This window comes from Caretta caretta, chromosome 9 (assembly GCF_965140235.1).
Source record: "Caretta caretta isolate rCarCar2 chromosome 9, rCarCar1.hap1, whole genome shotgun sequence".
Classification (NCBI taxonomy): Eukaryota; Metazoa; Chordata; order Testudines; family Cheloniidae; genus Caretta; species Caretta caretta.
In genome coordinates, this window is record NC_134214.1 from 24,568,995 (window position 1) to 24,585,342 (window position 16,348).

Here is a 16,348-nt window from a genome sequence, read left to right on the forward strand (position 1 = left end):
AAATTATCTCAGGGATCCCTTCTGACCTTGGGATTTATGATTTATAGACCAAATCCTTCTCTCTTTACTCATAGTACCCAGCTTTCAGTGGGACTATTCACTTAAATAGAATTTGGCCCTGTGTGACTCTTATTTTCATCTTAGATTCTCCTTGAGACTATATGAGTCACAACCAAGAAGTGACTACAAATTGAACAGATCCCTTCAATCCAACAGTTTTAATTAAACCTAATTTAGAGCCAGTTTGCTGAGTAGCTAATAAAAGTCAGCGATTGTCCATGCTTCCTGGACACAGGAGGGTGTTTTGTTTAAAGTCATGCTGCAATACAAGACACACAACAGAGATTAGAATCTGGCCGTAGACCAGGGGTGGGCAAACTTTTTGGCCTGAGGGCCACATCGGGGTGTGAAACTGTATGGAGGGCTGGGTAGGGAAGGCTGTGCCCCCAAAAGAGCCTGCCACCCACCCCCTATTCACCCCCTCCCACTTCCCGCCCCCGAATATCCCCCTCAGAACCCCCAAATCATCCAACCCCCCCAATCCTTGTCCCTTGACTGCCCCCTTCTGGGACCCCCACCCCAAACTGCCCCCCTGGGATCCCACCCCCTATCCAAGCCCCCTGCTCCCTGTCCCCTGACCTATCCACATCCCCACCCCCTGACAGGCTCCCCGGGACTCCCATGCCCTATTCAACACCCCCTCTTCCCCCCCCCGTTCCCTGACCACCCCATAACCTCTGCCCCATCCAACCCCCCCCTGCTCCCTGTCCCTTGACTGCCCCCCGGGACCTCCCTCTCCTAACCGCCCCCTGCTCCCTGTCCCCTGACTGCCTCCCAGGACCCTCTACTCAATCCCCCCACTCCCATGCATGCCACCGCCACCCCCTTACCATGCTGCTCAGAGTGGCAGGAGCTCACAGCCCCACTGCTCACGTGGCAGTGTGGCTGCAGAAGAGGGAGAACAGTGGGAGAGAGGCCGGGGGCTAGCCTCCCGGGCCAAGAACTCTGGGGCCGGGCAGGTCGGTCCTGCGGGCCTTATGTGGCCCGTGGGCCATAGTTTGCCCACCTCTGCCCTACACATTTGCATGATGAAAGAATGGGAGCTCAGAGGCCTTTCCATCTCAGGAAGGAGACAAATCTGCCTTATATTTTAGCTAAGATACTACAGGGGTGTTAAGTTTTACAGGATGATAGAAAGCATGAGTAGGAGACTTGCAAAAAATGCTCTTTAGTCAGCATTACCATACAGTGCACTGCGTAATGGGATGTGCCATACCACATCTCACACGGTGCTGACGGGAGACCTTTGAAAAGGAAGAAATCCCTGCCGAGAGAAATTGATGAGATTCGGGAGGAGATCAAGCAGATGTGCCTCACAGCATATTGTTTCCTGTTATTTCCATAGGAAGGAACCTCACAAAAAAGTCTGTGTTTTCCAAAGAAAGCTGCTAGGAACAGGAGCACAGTGCCAAATGCAGCTACCCATGTTTGGCCAGGGAAAGTTGTGTGAACTTGGCACCTGTGCAAAATCTTCAGTGGGTGACTCTGTGCCTAAGTTTTCACCAATGCACAATTGTCCAGCACAAATATGGCTTTGTGTGTACAGTTTTAGGCATCTGTATTTCAAAATTTGGCCCAATGCAATTCATTCTAACGTGATACAGGGCATCACACAGTGCTGAACGCGGTTGAACGCACCTCATTGATTCCTCACCACAACTATTTCCTATGGAGCTTCCAGGCTAAGTAGCTTGTTTCCCCCACTCCACCCCCGCATGCTGATGTCATACCCCTGTATGACAGCGCCATAGAAAGGCCGCATGAGGCCTTGTGCATAACAGGCCACAGGTTGTTTTTAGAGGCCTGCTTTGGAAGGGTAAATCAGTCTCTGAGAACAAAGCATCAGCATGCGGTGCTAGCGGAAGCCTTGGTGCTCTAATGCCTGTGCACAAAAATACATTAGAACTGTTAACCAAAAATTGCAGGTATGCAGGCTATAATTTAAGCAGGCTGGAGACAGAACTAATCCATATACATGTAGCTCAACTTCGGAGCTGTTTTGACAACTCTTTGGTAATACCCCATTTCAGTTTTGCCCTATGAGCACTGTTCACCAAAAACTGTGTGTAGATGGGTAAGCAATGCATCATGTGCAATCTGCAGGAGAACAATTATGGTACAAAGTGATTTATCTGAGCCAGCTGTGGATATTTTTGTCTTGCACTGGATTACATTGGTTCTCTGATTATACAGCTGATGGGGGCCTGAACCTGAATTCCCTGTGGATGGGGGACTTGGGTGCTCAAAAGAATGCAGGATTGGCCCTTGGACTCTACAAAGCTCAATTATCTTTGCATTCCACAACTAGAAGGGTTGGCCTTGGGCTCGTTCCTTGCATTTCTGAGCAGTTACTCACATGAGTAGTCCCACTGACTTCAGTGAAACCACTCATGTGAGTAACTGCTTACTGGTGTGAGTGAAGACCCCACAATTTGATCTGTTAGTAGCAGAGACCCGAACTATGACTGGCTTGTTATGGGGCACTGCGTGCACATTGGGTACAAAGGGCATAAAGAGACACTCAGCCCACTCACACAGGAGGCAACCACAGTTTTGCTAGTAGGATGGGGGGGGGGCACAAGTTGTCCCATTAGTACTGTTGAGGGCATTAGCGGGTCTAGAGGGAGCATGTAGATAGAGCAGGGCCATGGCTTTGCTGGCAGGGAAATATGAACTTCCCCTTTTCTGCAGGTGTAGCATGATCCAGAAACCTCTTGATGCCAACTGGCAAAGGGCATAGGGAATGCACAGGGTTTTACAGGGATCCCCTGGGTTGGATATAAGCATAATAATTCAGTAAAGGGTGGCATATGGGGTCTCTACCGAGAGCTGGTAGCTCACTGGTTGTCAACCATTGCAAAATGTGTGTACAGATAATATTTAAGGAGTTGTGTGTCTATATGAAGAATTATGTTCTGAAGGCAGGTAACCAGCAGGAGACATGCCTCAGACAGGTTCCTTTCAGGTAGGGGATAACAGATGCTTATCTCCCTGTCTGGTCATTGTTGCCTCACACCATGTGCCTGTTTGCATACTAAACCAGATGCTGATTAAGAAATTGCAAAATCTACAAGAAAGGAGTATACAGGGGAAAAACAACCATCACTGGTTGTGGGGGGATGGATGTATCCTGTTGATATATAAAGACGATGACTTATTTTTATATACCTGGGGATAGACAGACACACACTTGGGTTCTTTCACTGAAGAGGCAAACTGACACTATGAGAGACCAGGACCCCATTATGCCAGGCACGTACAAACACGGTGAGAGAGAGTCCCAGCCCCAAAGAAATTACAGTTTAAATACACAAGACAGATGAAGGGTGGGAGGGGGATGTCTGGTGAGATAAAGTGACTCAGCCAAGGTTAAACAGCAGGTTAGTGGCAGAGCTAGGAACAACACTTAGTACTCCTGACTCCCAGCCCATGAACAGAAGATTACAGCCAAGGACTTTGGGTGAGCATTGCTCTCTAAGAAGGAAAATGTCTAGTTAAGCATGTCTAGGTTCTAGAATGTGTGTTATGATTTCCCAATACTTCTACTTGTTACTACTTGAATATCTATACTTTGTTAAAATAAACTTTTACTTGTTTTCACTGCAAGCATATCTCAGTGCTGTGTGCTAAGTGGAGCAGTGATTGGTGATAGAACTGGCAAGCTGGGGCATATGGCTTCTTTGGAAGCAGCAAATCTGTGGCTACTGTAAGCAACTACTGGACCAGGGTCTGGACACTCCAGGGAGATTCTCGGAGGGCTTGGGTGTGCCTATTGCTAACCTGCAAAGAGGCAGGTTGCGTAGGCCTAGGGGGAGGGCTTGTGTTGCCTGTGGCCAGTGGAATTGGGACGCTGACATCTGGCAGGCATAGACACAGCTTCTTCACACAAGGGCAGGTATTTGGGAGGTGCCTCACAACGCTTGGTACCCTTAGGAAGCATCAAGACCCCCTACGTACTGTGTTCACCCTGGGACTCCTGCAGCTAATGACTTTCTGTCATGACTTCTTGCACAACCCTTGGGTGCACAAGGGGTCTTCTTCCTCAGCTCAGGACAGAGCTTAAAGGCAGGATTTAACCCAATGTGCACTAAATAAGCTAACTAGCTCTGTATGCAGTCAGGGAGAGCAGTTTTGGCAACACCTTATGTGGCAACACCTTACATTAATGGTACCCAAATCCTTTCTTACTGTCAGATTTAACAGACAGCTGATTTAAATGAATGCCATTAGGTGATCAGGAACATATGTACTGATGAGGTGCAATTGTGCCAGACACACACAGCCTTTCCACAGGCCCCCCGGTTGCCAGCACAAGAGTTCCAGGTTAAGCAGAAAAAAACAGCAGAGCTAAGAGGATAGTTTTCTTTGGGAAGAGAGTCTGCATGCAAAGGAAGGGTGATTTTCACAAGTTCTCACAGCCCTAATCAAGAACAGCTGTTGTCTAGTAAGTGCTGATGCTTATCTCTTTCCGGGAGGTTAATCTTCAATAAAGCTGTTTTTAATAATCAGTTGATATTTAATTAATCAGGAATCTTATTAAATTTAAATTCAATGCACATTTAAATCATTGCCATTTACAAGTGCACACACCCTGTCTGACTAAGCCGGACTTGTCCTCTAGGTACTGATGCTGACCTTGCACATTCCAATGCCAGTGGAAAGATTACCTAAAAATGATGCCGCACACCACCCTCCCATTATGAATGTGGAAAACGTGCTGCTCAATATGAAAGCAAAGCCCCAGGTGTTTGTATGACAGTAGTGTCCGCAGACCCCTACAGAGATCAGGACCGCATTGTGCCAGGCAAGTACAAACCAGTGGGAGAAAGTCCGTGTCCCAGAAAGTCTGTGTCACACTCTAAATAGACAAGACCGACAAAGGGCAGGAGAGGAAACAGAGACCCTGTGAGATGAAGTGACTCAGCCAAGGTCAAACACTAGATCGCTAGCACAGCTAGGAATAGAACACAGGTCTCCTAACTTCCAGTCTAGGACCCTACTCACTGGACCACATCAAATGTGCAATTATGTTGTACCAGCCTATCCACACACCATCTAGCACGTTGTCCCACCACCCAAGATGTTCAGCAATTGCTCTACAAGCTTCCTTCTTGAAAAATTCTACTGCTTTTGCATAGCGAGAATGCATTGGGCTAATGGATCTCAATCTATGCAGCTACCCCCAAGTGGTTCAGATGAGCCAGACACTCCCTCTAGGCCATCTTTCCAATATGGGATGAGATGAAAACTATCACATTTTAAAGCAGTCAGGAACATTCAAGGTCCTAAATCAGAACAGTGCGTGTGGAGAAAGAATGCCATACAGCTCTGCAAATCAACTATTAAATGGCATTGTGGAGTTCCAGGTTTACTGTCCCCAGTGATTTCCACATCAGATATTCGGAGTTTACAAGGAAAATTCTCCCCACCCCACATCTGCCAACCTGGGAGCTGAGTAGTCAAGTTGGGGGCTTTCCTTCTTGTACATGACCAGTACTAAAGGTTCTGCTAACAAAAGACACTTGTGCAACCCCATGTGTCTTCGGGAGATTTGCATGGATATATAAGTATTGGAGCCTGTTAAGGTATTTTATTGACACACAAGAAGGAACCGAATCCTGCTCATGTTTAGCTATGTGGGTTCTGCTGTGCTAACAGGAGTAGAAAGCAGTAGGCACTTGGTTTTGTCCCCAGTTCTGAATATGCTCAGGAAGCAAATCTGTCAATTAAGATGCCTTTTTGTTTCCCAGAGCAGAAAGTCTCTGAAAAGTCACCAGTAAATAGAGCTGGAGAGATATTTCCAAGTTTACTCATCTGCTAAGAACACCACTCCCTGCCATCTCCTTCTGTGGAAGCACACAGGCCCCTGAGCTCTAGCATGGTTGTGTGAAAAGCCCCTGGTTAAAGTGACAGATCACCACGTTTCAAAGGTAGTTCCACATATTCTGCTATAATGAAATTCACCAGCACGGCCACCGCATACAGAGCTCAGCAAACTGGCTTTGTATAGGGAACGGTGAGGGCGGGTGGGAGAATCCACTCCAATCCACAAGCAGGAACCAGCCCAGCTCCAGGGCCACCACTCTCGCCTGCTATTTTCCTCAGCTGGAAGAATCACCACACAGATCCATAATGTGCTGGCACAGTAACGGCAGATGCAAGGACTATACCCTTCACCTCCAACTGTTCCTCTGCACAGGGCTACACACAGCTGCCCAGAACCCCACTCTGATCCTCTTATCCTTGTTCTGCTGCTGCTCAAACCCCCTGCCTGATAGGACCATCCCATCAGTGCTGGGGGCTTTCCCTGGCCCCTGAACTGATGGCTGAATGGCACCCCGATGATACCTTCTTATACAGGCCTTTTGTATTTGATAGACATTTAATTAAGAATATATCTCCAGGGCTAGGCCTAGGGCTGGGAGAATTCAGTGGTCCTTTCTTTCAGACTTTTGCTAAACATTTTTCTTTTTAATCTGAACCATCGTTTTCCAAGGGAAATAATAAAGAACATGTTTTTCTAACTAAGTGGGAGTCCGTGCTATGCAAACAATAAAGATTCTTGTTTGAAAGTCATTCTTCCCCCTGCTTCCAGGGCTACCAGAGGAATAAAATAGAAAAACAAATATACAACAGCTCAGAACTCAGGTTGCTGCCAGAGCCAACTGAAACTGCCATGGTTTTGAATTCTGCACTAGCTGGTGAAACCATGCTGAAGGCCCCTCTTGTGCTCTCCCTGCCAAGCTGGCTGATTTGCCTCAGCAGGATTGCTCAACTCTGCAGTTCTCAGGGGGGCAGACTGGAGATCCCACAACAGCTTGATCCCCTTTAAATGCAGGCTTATATGTTCAAGCGACTAGTGATTTTAAGTGCCTCCATTTTTGGGTGTCCAAGTTGAGGCACCTTAAAAGGGGTTTACTAAGCATTTACCCTCTGCAAGTCAATGTCTAAAAACCAGGAGCCTTTAAAGTGTCTCAAGCTGAGCACCCAAAATTTCCAGCCACTTTTGGAATATTTAGGCCCCAAATTGGTATTACATATTTATTTGTAGGGGACCAACTGAGAAAAAGGCCCCTTTGTGTTAAGCACTCTATGAACAGTAGTAGACAGTCCCTGCTAGATTAAATATGAAAATGAATACAATCCATACAGTAGCCTGTGTTAATTTTAGATTAGTTTCAGGTTTTTATGCTGTCTGTTTCTGACATGTCAATGATTTCTGTAGTGAGAACACACAACAGTAGCACCCAAGGTCTCCTGGGGAAGAAGCCAGAGGTTTTGGCAGCTGGGGATTTAGAAAGGGGGGGTGAGATTTGGGTATCTGGGGAGGCAGTTTGAAATAAGCACATTAGTGGGATGTTTCTGCTCAAAGGATCATCACTGAAATAGTTAATACTGACATTAAAACGGTCATCTTTAGGTTTCAGAGTTAATCCACTGAGATGAATGTGGCAAATTCACAAAACCGAGCTATTGTTTCAAGCTGTCTGCAGACTTAGGAAGACGACACTGCATCAGTTACATTCGGTTTTCATTATCAAGGTTCTTTGTCGCCATATGGGTAGAAAATTTGCTTTTCTAAAATGAAAGCGCAGTTTTGGGAGCCCAATTCTGCAACCAGGTGTGGATTTCATGAGACCTGACCATGATTTTGAATGGGTATAATTTAGCAAAATGAGCCCTCCCAACCTCCCTTCTACCTAAATTAACAATGGATACACCAAACGCTTCAAAGAAACTTGCTCTCCAATATACAGTGGAACTGTGGTTTAAATTTAATTTCAGGCTTTATAGCTGATATTTAAACTTCTTCACAGGCTGTTTTCTTTCCTTCCTTTTGGAAATGAGCAGGTTTTCCTAAGAAGAGAGCCCCAAGACTTTATACTGGAGAGCTGGGCACACACTTTGCCAAGCAACTCTTGGAGGGGCTGAGCATCCTGGCTCCTGTTTAGGGCCCTCAGCACTTCCCACAATCAAGCTGCTGGTGCCTGATCTTCCACTATTAAAGTCCATGGGGAAGAAAGTGTCTTCTGAAACTCTGTTTTATTTGTGGTGAGACCACTAATATTTTATTTGATAGGAATAAATTGTAACCAGTCCATGGGCAAGTACTGAGCTGCTTGTCCCCTACAATTAGTTCCAGCACACCATAGCAAGCTTCCTAAGAGCCCACCCACATACATCTGCGTATGGATTCAATTTCCCTTTGCAAAATGTCCATAAGAGGTGCCCTTAATCCCCATTTAAATATCCATAGCCACATCCTGTCTTTTCCCACTTAACAAAGTCACTTGAGTTGCCTGTCTGAACACTTTAAAGGTGAGTACAGATCCGCTTGCTTTGGAGAAACGGGCTGTAAATTATATGTATAGATCACTGAACTGTAGGAGAGTACTCATCTGGATCAGGAATAACTCACAAGATTTTTAGAGAGAAATGTCATGACTCACTCATTAGTTGGAATCCTTGGAGTTATTACTGGCAGAAGAAATGTAATGCTAATGGATGTAATTTACGCTGATGCTCAACGCATCCGGCACATTCCATGTGTAGAGATAAGAGGCTAGCTTCACCCTTGATGCTAACTATGGCCACACCACTGAAGTCATAACCCACTGTGTTGGGGTGTATTTGGCCCAAGATGTGAAGTCATAGCATAGGGTGCTGCAAATGGATTCAGATGTACTACTTAGCTAAAAGGTAGAGAAATCTCTCCATAGTTTGCCCTTCATCCAACAACCCCTGGAGAGAGGCTATGGGGGAGGTACAGCGTATGTGAGATTAGATTCCCTTCCCTAGGGTGGAGCACGGGGAGGAAGAAGCATACAAAAGGGTCTTCCCAGGAGGGCAAAGCGAGCAACAGCGGAGACATCCCTTCAGTATGGGGAGCCTGCTGTCCTTGCTCTTATATGAGGGGAGGAGGAAGAGGATTAGGAGAAGGAGCAATTTGTTAGTGAATGGTGTGTTCTTCAAAAACTTTCTACATCATCTTTGTTATATTAAAATCATGGGATTTTTTAGGGCTAATTATTTTTAAATGCTTCCAATTTTGCACTTCTAAGCAATTGCAGGTGCAATTGCAGTGAGCCCAAATTACAACCTAGATAACTCTTTGCACCTAAACGTGCATTAGATATCTTACTCCTACTTCAGTATCTAGTCAGTTGTTTCATTTAACCCGTCTTTAAAAAGAAACAGAAAAAAAATCAATAAAATAAGGAATCACATTTTCTTGCAGCTCAATTACTGAGGCCAGCTGGTAATACCTGAATGCCAGAAAATGAAAGTGACCAAACAAAAGTGAAATTGATTCACTATCCAAACTGAGGGTATAACAGTGTAAACAATGAGAGGAATAGTGAATTTGATTTAAATTGGTTTATTAATAATCCATGTAGTGATACTAGCACAAATTGAAACAAAAGAAAAGTATATGAATGTTGGCATGATTGTGTCCCACTAAATCACAACTCTTTTGTAATAAACCAAGGCCTGAGAATCTTGGTAGTTAACTTTAAGGCAAAATTTTCCACTCAGATCTGCACAGTGGATCTGGACTCTACTATTCAGCTCTTCCTATATCTATATAGATATTTATTTTACACACACACACACACACACACACACACACACAGAGAACTACAGATCATAATCAAAATGTGCCTGGGGATCTGAAAGGAGAATGGTCTGTAGCTTACTTGTAATCATATTAAGTGCTACGTTGTCATGGCGATGTTATAAACACAAGTCCCTAAACACAGACCTCTGGCTCACATTGCAAAGTTAACCAAAAAAAAAAAAAGAGGGGGGGGGGGATATTTCTAATGTTAACACCAGTAAATTCATGCTTTTAAATGCTCCCAGCACGGAAGAGTTACTAGAATGTGAGCAACTTTTTGAATATATTAATTTCACTGGGTAATTTTGACATATAAGTGACAAAGTATGAGTGACAAAGCACAGCTTTTTAATTGGCCATAACAGTTCAACAGTTTAGATCAAAGATCAGAAAGCATGGGTGTATAGGTACAAAGACTCACCTGGGTACACGCCAGTAATAAATCCGTAAAACATTAATCTATCAACCAGCATTATCCTATGGGGATTTAACTACAATTTTTCAAAAAGTGAAACACTGATATTAAAGCTCCCACATTTGGTTTATTGAACACAGACTAGCCAAGTTCTGCCTCACTTGCAAACTCCATTAGCATCCTTGAGAACTGCAGGGGTATATCAAAGGACAAGAACAAACAGCTGCTAGGTTACGTTCACCACCATCATGAACTTACACAACCCTCATGGCCATAGCGTCTGAGCACATGGTTTAACTTACCCAGTCCCAATACTTTCTGGTCATAGTGAAAGAAGAGGACCCTTGAACAAGAGCTCCCTTTGCTGGCTGTTGGTGCAGTAAGCTGTCCACATTCTGCCACATAGTGAGGCATGGCGGTTTGGCCAATTCCCCAGCTTTGGAAACTCCGCCAGAAAGCACAGAGGCTGCTGAGGAGCAGCGTAGGGTCAGCAAGCGTCTGCCTGCTCTTTTAACAGGGAATCCCCTTTTCCCCCATGGGAGCACTTTTTAGAGGGCTGAAAAAGAAAGAACCTTTTCCTGATTGGTGACCTTGATTGGGGTTGAGACATAGCATGGAAAAAGCAAGCTAGGCTGCTTGCCAGCTGTGTGAAATGAATGGATGGTAGCAGTGTAAGGACTGAGCTCCTATGAAATCCTCACAGGCAGAAGACTGTACAAGTCCCTGCAGAGAAGTTGTCAGGGGTGAAACTAACTTGGTGCCAGCTGGGAGAAATTGTTAAGACTTATCTTGACCTAATTCCACAATTGTCATGTCCTGATGGTTGAGATGTTGTTTGAAGCTTGATACCAGAATGCAAGACTGGAATTCGACTTTTCACCTAATGTTCACCCAGAGACACAGTGTTCTTTTAGCCCCGAGAACTCGTAGGCTGTGTTTGTTTTGGAACTCTTGACCAAACCCTAGTGACACTGTACTCTGGAATAGTCACAGTCTCATGTCACACATTTGTTCCTGAAGGCAAGGCTTGCTCACTATGCTAAACAGACACATCCCCAATGCCAGAGATGGAAGTGCGCAGACCAGCAATCTTACAGCTTTGCTTTACCAATGCGCTAAGGAATGTGAACTGTTCACACATGGCAAGAGCTGCACAGGAAATCTAAACAACGCAGCAGCAAGAATATCCAGGTGACCTGTGATTATAAGCTGAAACATCTGGTTGCCAAATCCCCAGATCCAGCCATAAGACACACAGTCATCTGGCCATGGATCTTCAAAGCACACTGAAGGATACTGAGCATAAGAAAGTGTCCCAGTCAAAACCACAGTTTCCTCTGTGATAGATAAGTAATGCAAATTGGTGGGGACACTTCACCTGTCATGGAAAGGACAGACTGGTAGGGAAAAGATCTTTCCAGTGGTTGTGTTCCCTTCAGAATCCCTGAGCAGAATGATTGACGGGATTAAACTTGGCTCTTGAGGACATGTATACTATAAAAAGCATTACAATGATTCATGACATGCTAGATCAGTGTTACAGTTTCAGGAGAAGTGAAGTGTGCTTTACCCTGCCTCTTTCTAGTGCTTCAGAACACCTAGCTTACTGCTTGTCCTCAAGATGTTTGCACAAGAGGTGGAAGGATGAAGGCTATACACAGAAGTCGCAGATTTCCTTTCATCTGCTAATCAAGATTTATTCAGGAAGGCAATGCCAAGCCTGTGACTAAGAACTGAAGCAGAAGTAAAAGTAGATGCAGGGGAAGTATATGTTTGCACCATGAGGAGTCAAGCTGACTTCTTCTTGTAGTAACAGCACACATCTTCAGCAAGGACTGTTCACAGTCCAGACCTGCCCTCCCGCTCCCTCTCCAAATCCACCTTCAGGATAGAGTTTAACAAGCCATACATGCAACCCAGTGAGTCAGTTGTAGTCACTGACCATCTCCCAGCAGGACCAATACCTGTGAGCAGGGGAATATATAGAAGAACACTGACACCCTGTCATACTGGAATTCTTAGTCCTAGAGCCGAATTCTGACCTCCACTGTTGTTCATGACCCAGTTAAATATCTGATTGTATGTGGCACAGACAGTGTTAATGATAAATACATTTGCTCATCTGTGTCCAAATTCACATCAATGCATGTATTAGAGTGTCTCAATTCAGATGGCTCAGAATATGGCAAGAGCCAAAGGAATGAGTGTGTTTATAGCCTTGGTGAGCATGAAATAAAAGGCAGCATGTTTGCTGCTATGCAGTGTGTGGTGTTCTCAGCCAGCTCCTGTGACACCTCTCTATGGACGGCGTTGCCATTGTGAAGGACGAACATTTGTCAAGGCTGTTATAAGAATCAGACATTCATGAATTATCTTCATTTCCCACTCCCTTTCGTGTCCATGGTTTCACACATTGAGACTGGGCCCCACAGCGAGTGTGCTTTGCTAGACTGAACATGAACCATGAAAAGCACTCTGTCAAATGCAGTGTTAAAAGAAATCAGAAGTGAGCATAGGTCCACAGTCACAAATCTAACTGTACACTCTGCCCTTAGATTCACAGCCCTTACTACTTTGCAACTTTGAATAGTAATTTCAGTTGCTGCAAAACAGATCCTTTTTGTGGTCACAGGAGGTGCCGTGATAATCACCAGGAAGACCGAAGTCCCCTGTTTATCTATAAACATCTATGTGTGATGGAATTGGAGCTCCTCTGTAATAATTTATGAATGTTGTATGTTGACTTGGTTATTGGGATGTCTGCTGTATGAATTTATTTTTAGTTTAATGGGGGGCACAAACAAGAAGAAAGGGAAGAAGAATGGTTCAGGAAAAGTCACTTTTCAGCAAACATTGAAGGGGTGTTAAGATGACTGGTTTTGACAGCAGGGCCAAGGCCTGGGAGCCGGAAGATCAAAAGAACTGTAGCAGTTTAAAAAGGGACTCCCTCTCAAGAGGAAGGGGGCTGCTCAGGGAATTGTTTTTTGGGGTGAGAGGGAAGCCAGATTATATCAAAGACACCCTTTGGGTGTCTGGAGAAGGTAGGCCTGCATAGGTTACCATCAGGGCATGATAACACTTTAGGTAAGATAGGCATGCTTGTAGATGGTTGGTTGTTTTAAAATCGTCTCTCTCTAAATGCTTTGGTCCTCCTGTTCAAATAAATGATGCTTTGGTTTAAGAAGGCTGTCTGATCACCATATATCACTGGTCACAGACTCCCAAAGGGAAGAACTATGGGTGCGTGAATACAGCTGGGTAAGAAAGGTAGATGTACAGTGTGCTGTAGCTCAGAAGTCTAAAAGTGGGAGAATTGTGGAATTCGACCCAAGCAGAGGAAAAGGCACAAGGCCTGTTACCTGAGCAGCACGCTCAGAGAGACCACAAAGGGGACAGAGGTGCAGCTAGTCCTGCAACTGTGACACTGTGCACCAGAGACAACAAAAGCGTAAGCTTTCCCACACCACTTCAGCAATGTTCCTCAGACCTGACCTGGAAGGACTATCTCTAAGGGTCAAAGAGTAGTTTATCGGTCAAGCCCACCCAATTCTTGACCTCTCCACTGAGACTGCCAACAGAAGTGTCACTTGTGGTGACAGATTCATGATGTCAAGAATTGGGACCATGGCCAACAAGATGTTTAACACAGATTGTAGCTCCGCTGGAGTCAATGGCACAATTCCCACTGGCCCAGGTCAGCTGACTCAGGCTCATGGGGCTCCGGCTGCAGGGCTATACAATTGCAGTGTAGATGTCCAGGCATGCTTGAGCTGGAGCCCAGGCTCTGGGACCCCTAAGGGGTAAATACAGCTTCAAGCCTAATCCCCCTTCTATCAACCCACAAATTGCACTAACCCAGTGCTTGGACCCAGCCTGGACCCCACAGAGTCTGAGTCAAAGCAGGATCCAGAGTTCAATCCCTATTGCTTTGCAGTGTGGACACAGCCCCACTGGACTCGTGCTCTGGGAGTCCACCAGAAGTATTCCACAATCTCACAAGCTGACTTTCTTTGTCCTCTGGACAGTCATGTTTGGTGGACAATCAAGTTTTCCCACATTGCACCATGAACTAAAGAACAGAGCAGCAGGGCCGGCTCTAGGCACCAGCAAAGCAAGCATGTGCTGGGGTGGCACATTTCCAGGGGTGGCATTCCAGCCATCCTTCTCCCCCAGAAAAGCCCACCTTGTGGGTCGCTCTGTCGAGATCAGGAGAGAGATTTTGACCAGCTAAGGCCGCCTTGGGTCCAGATTCGCTGTCAAGTGGCAAAGTCACAGTCAAGGTAGAGGAGACGGCGCTTAGCTGGCAGTGAGCCAAGCCACAGGGCGCCCCTCTTTGTAGGAAGAGGGTGAGCACTCAAGGCTCGGTGTGGAGGGGGTCGCATGGGGGAATGCACATGTGCGGGGGTGACTGAGCGAGGCTGGGGGAGGGGGGAAACACCGCAGCTGGGAGGAGAGGGGAGCGGCTGTGCAAGGGGTAAAGCAGGAGGGCGGAGGAAAGCTACAAGGGCACGCAGCGCTAGTGGGGGAGGGGACAGCTCTCGGCAGGGAGCCTGTGATGGGCAGGGATTGCTTTCCGCCCCCGCCACCTTCCTGAGCAATGGCGAGGCTTCCCTGTGGTCTCTCTCTGCATGGGGAGCGCATGTGCAGCAGGCAAGCAGGGTGGGAGAGAGAAGGGAGACGACAGCCAAGTTACTCCTGGGATCGTTCCCCGGGCTGGGGGCTGCAGCGTCACCCGTGGCTGGTGGGGGGAGCCCTGCACGCTCGTGCCTCTGAAGGATCAGAGCGGGGTGGGACTGCAAGGGAAAAGAAGGTGGTGTAAATCTATCATGGTGGGTGGGGCCAGCAGTGCTGCTAGTTAATGTGGGGGAACTCGGGGCAAGCTGGCTAGTTGGCGCCCCTCAGGCATGCAGGTGGGGGCTGTAGCTGCAGGCGGCGAGAGGGACCTGCTGGCTAATGCCACAGCTCAGGGGGACGTGCAGAGGGTGTGGCTGCCGCTGGAAGCTGGGGTGAATTCCAATACTGTTAATTCCTTTGGCAGGACCCCGATTCAGGTACAGGCAGGTACATGTGTAAAAGCCAAAAAAAGGGGCGGGGGGGCAGCCAACATTTTTTTTGCTTGGGGTGGCAAAAAACCTAGAGCCGGCCCGGCAGAGCAGCCACATTTTGGGAAGGCACTAGGAAGTCTGGGATATGGGCGGTTGGACTCAGCCCACATAATGCATTGTAGACATTGGAGGCCCAGGATGGGACCCAGGATTCAATAATTCCTAACCTAGGGTTACAAATGAGTGTAGATGCTCAAGCCCTAGGCTAGCGAACCCAGGATCTGCTAACTCATTTTCTACAAACCCTGGGCTTACATTGCAGTGTAAACTGGTCCAAATTAATGTGAGCTGGGTTTGATCTCCCAGCCTACCACTGAGACACTCAATACCCAGAAATCACTGGATTTTACTTGCCTGTATTGCTCTTTTTAAAATGCTGCTGAGAGAGATATTCACACTAATTCTGTAACTGCGTAAGCAATGAAAGCTATTGAAAGAGAGGATCATGTTACCCAAGTATACATTGTGCTTGAAGAGTGCATAAATATAAGCCTATATATTTCAACATATTTTAATATCAGGGTTTTATAGTTGACATTTTCCAGAGACATCTGAAACAGGATACAGTTAAATTAATAAAAGACCTACTTACTTTTCCCTCCATCCTCGTTGGCAAGTGAGCTCCGATCCGGAGGTTCCTTACCCAACAATACTCTTCTTATGGCTGAAATAGCACTGTTTACACTGTTGTCACAGTGTGAGAGGATTCTGTCATCACAAATCTGCTTCAAGCCTGCAACAGAGGAAATGCACTTTCCTGAAGATGGGAAAGATTTTCTTCTGTCAGTTGCAATAAAGTGCTAACAGGAGTATAAATAACTGATTATTTTTGTACATTTGACAGTCTGTTTTTCCCTTCTCTTTTGGCCTCCTGCATATTGTCTTGAGCAGGAAGAAGTGCCTTCTGAAGCTGGTTTTCACATTGTTTACTGCTGTGGATTAGTGAGGCTAAACAACTGGTCACTAGTAACATGCAAAGACCCAGATTCTGATCTGATTTCTTCTGGACTTACACCTGTGAAACAGCATTCACTTAACTAGACTTAGTCCTCAGTTCATGTGGCAGGGGCATGCTCCACTCCTGCCTCTTTCCAGACAAATAAATCATTTCGAGATCTTCAGGTAACAATGCAGTGATTTATTTACAAA

The 16,348-nt window shown here is 46.1% G+C and overlaps 1 protein-coding gene across 1 annotated transcript in view; it reads right to left on the reverse strand.

Annotated features, from left to right (window-relative positions):
* The window catches only part of LEKR1 (leucine, glutamate and lysine rich 1), a 178,025-nt gene extending 162,104 nt beyond the window's left edge, over positions 1–15,921 (reverse strand). The window contains exon 1 of the mRNA XM_048864715.2: positions 15,792–15,921. The gene's annotated coding sequence lies outside the window, so the exon portion shown is untranslated. The remainder of the gene's footprint in view (positions 1–15,791) is intronic.
* Between the last annotated feature and the right edge of the window lie 427 nt (positions 15,922–16,348).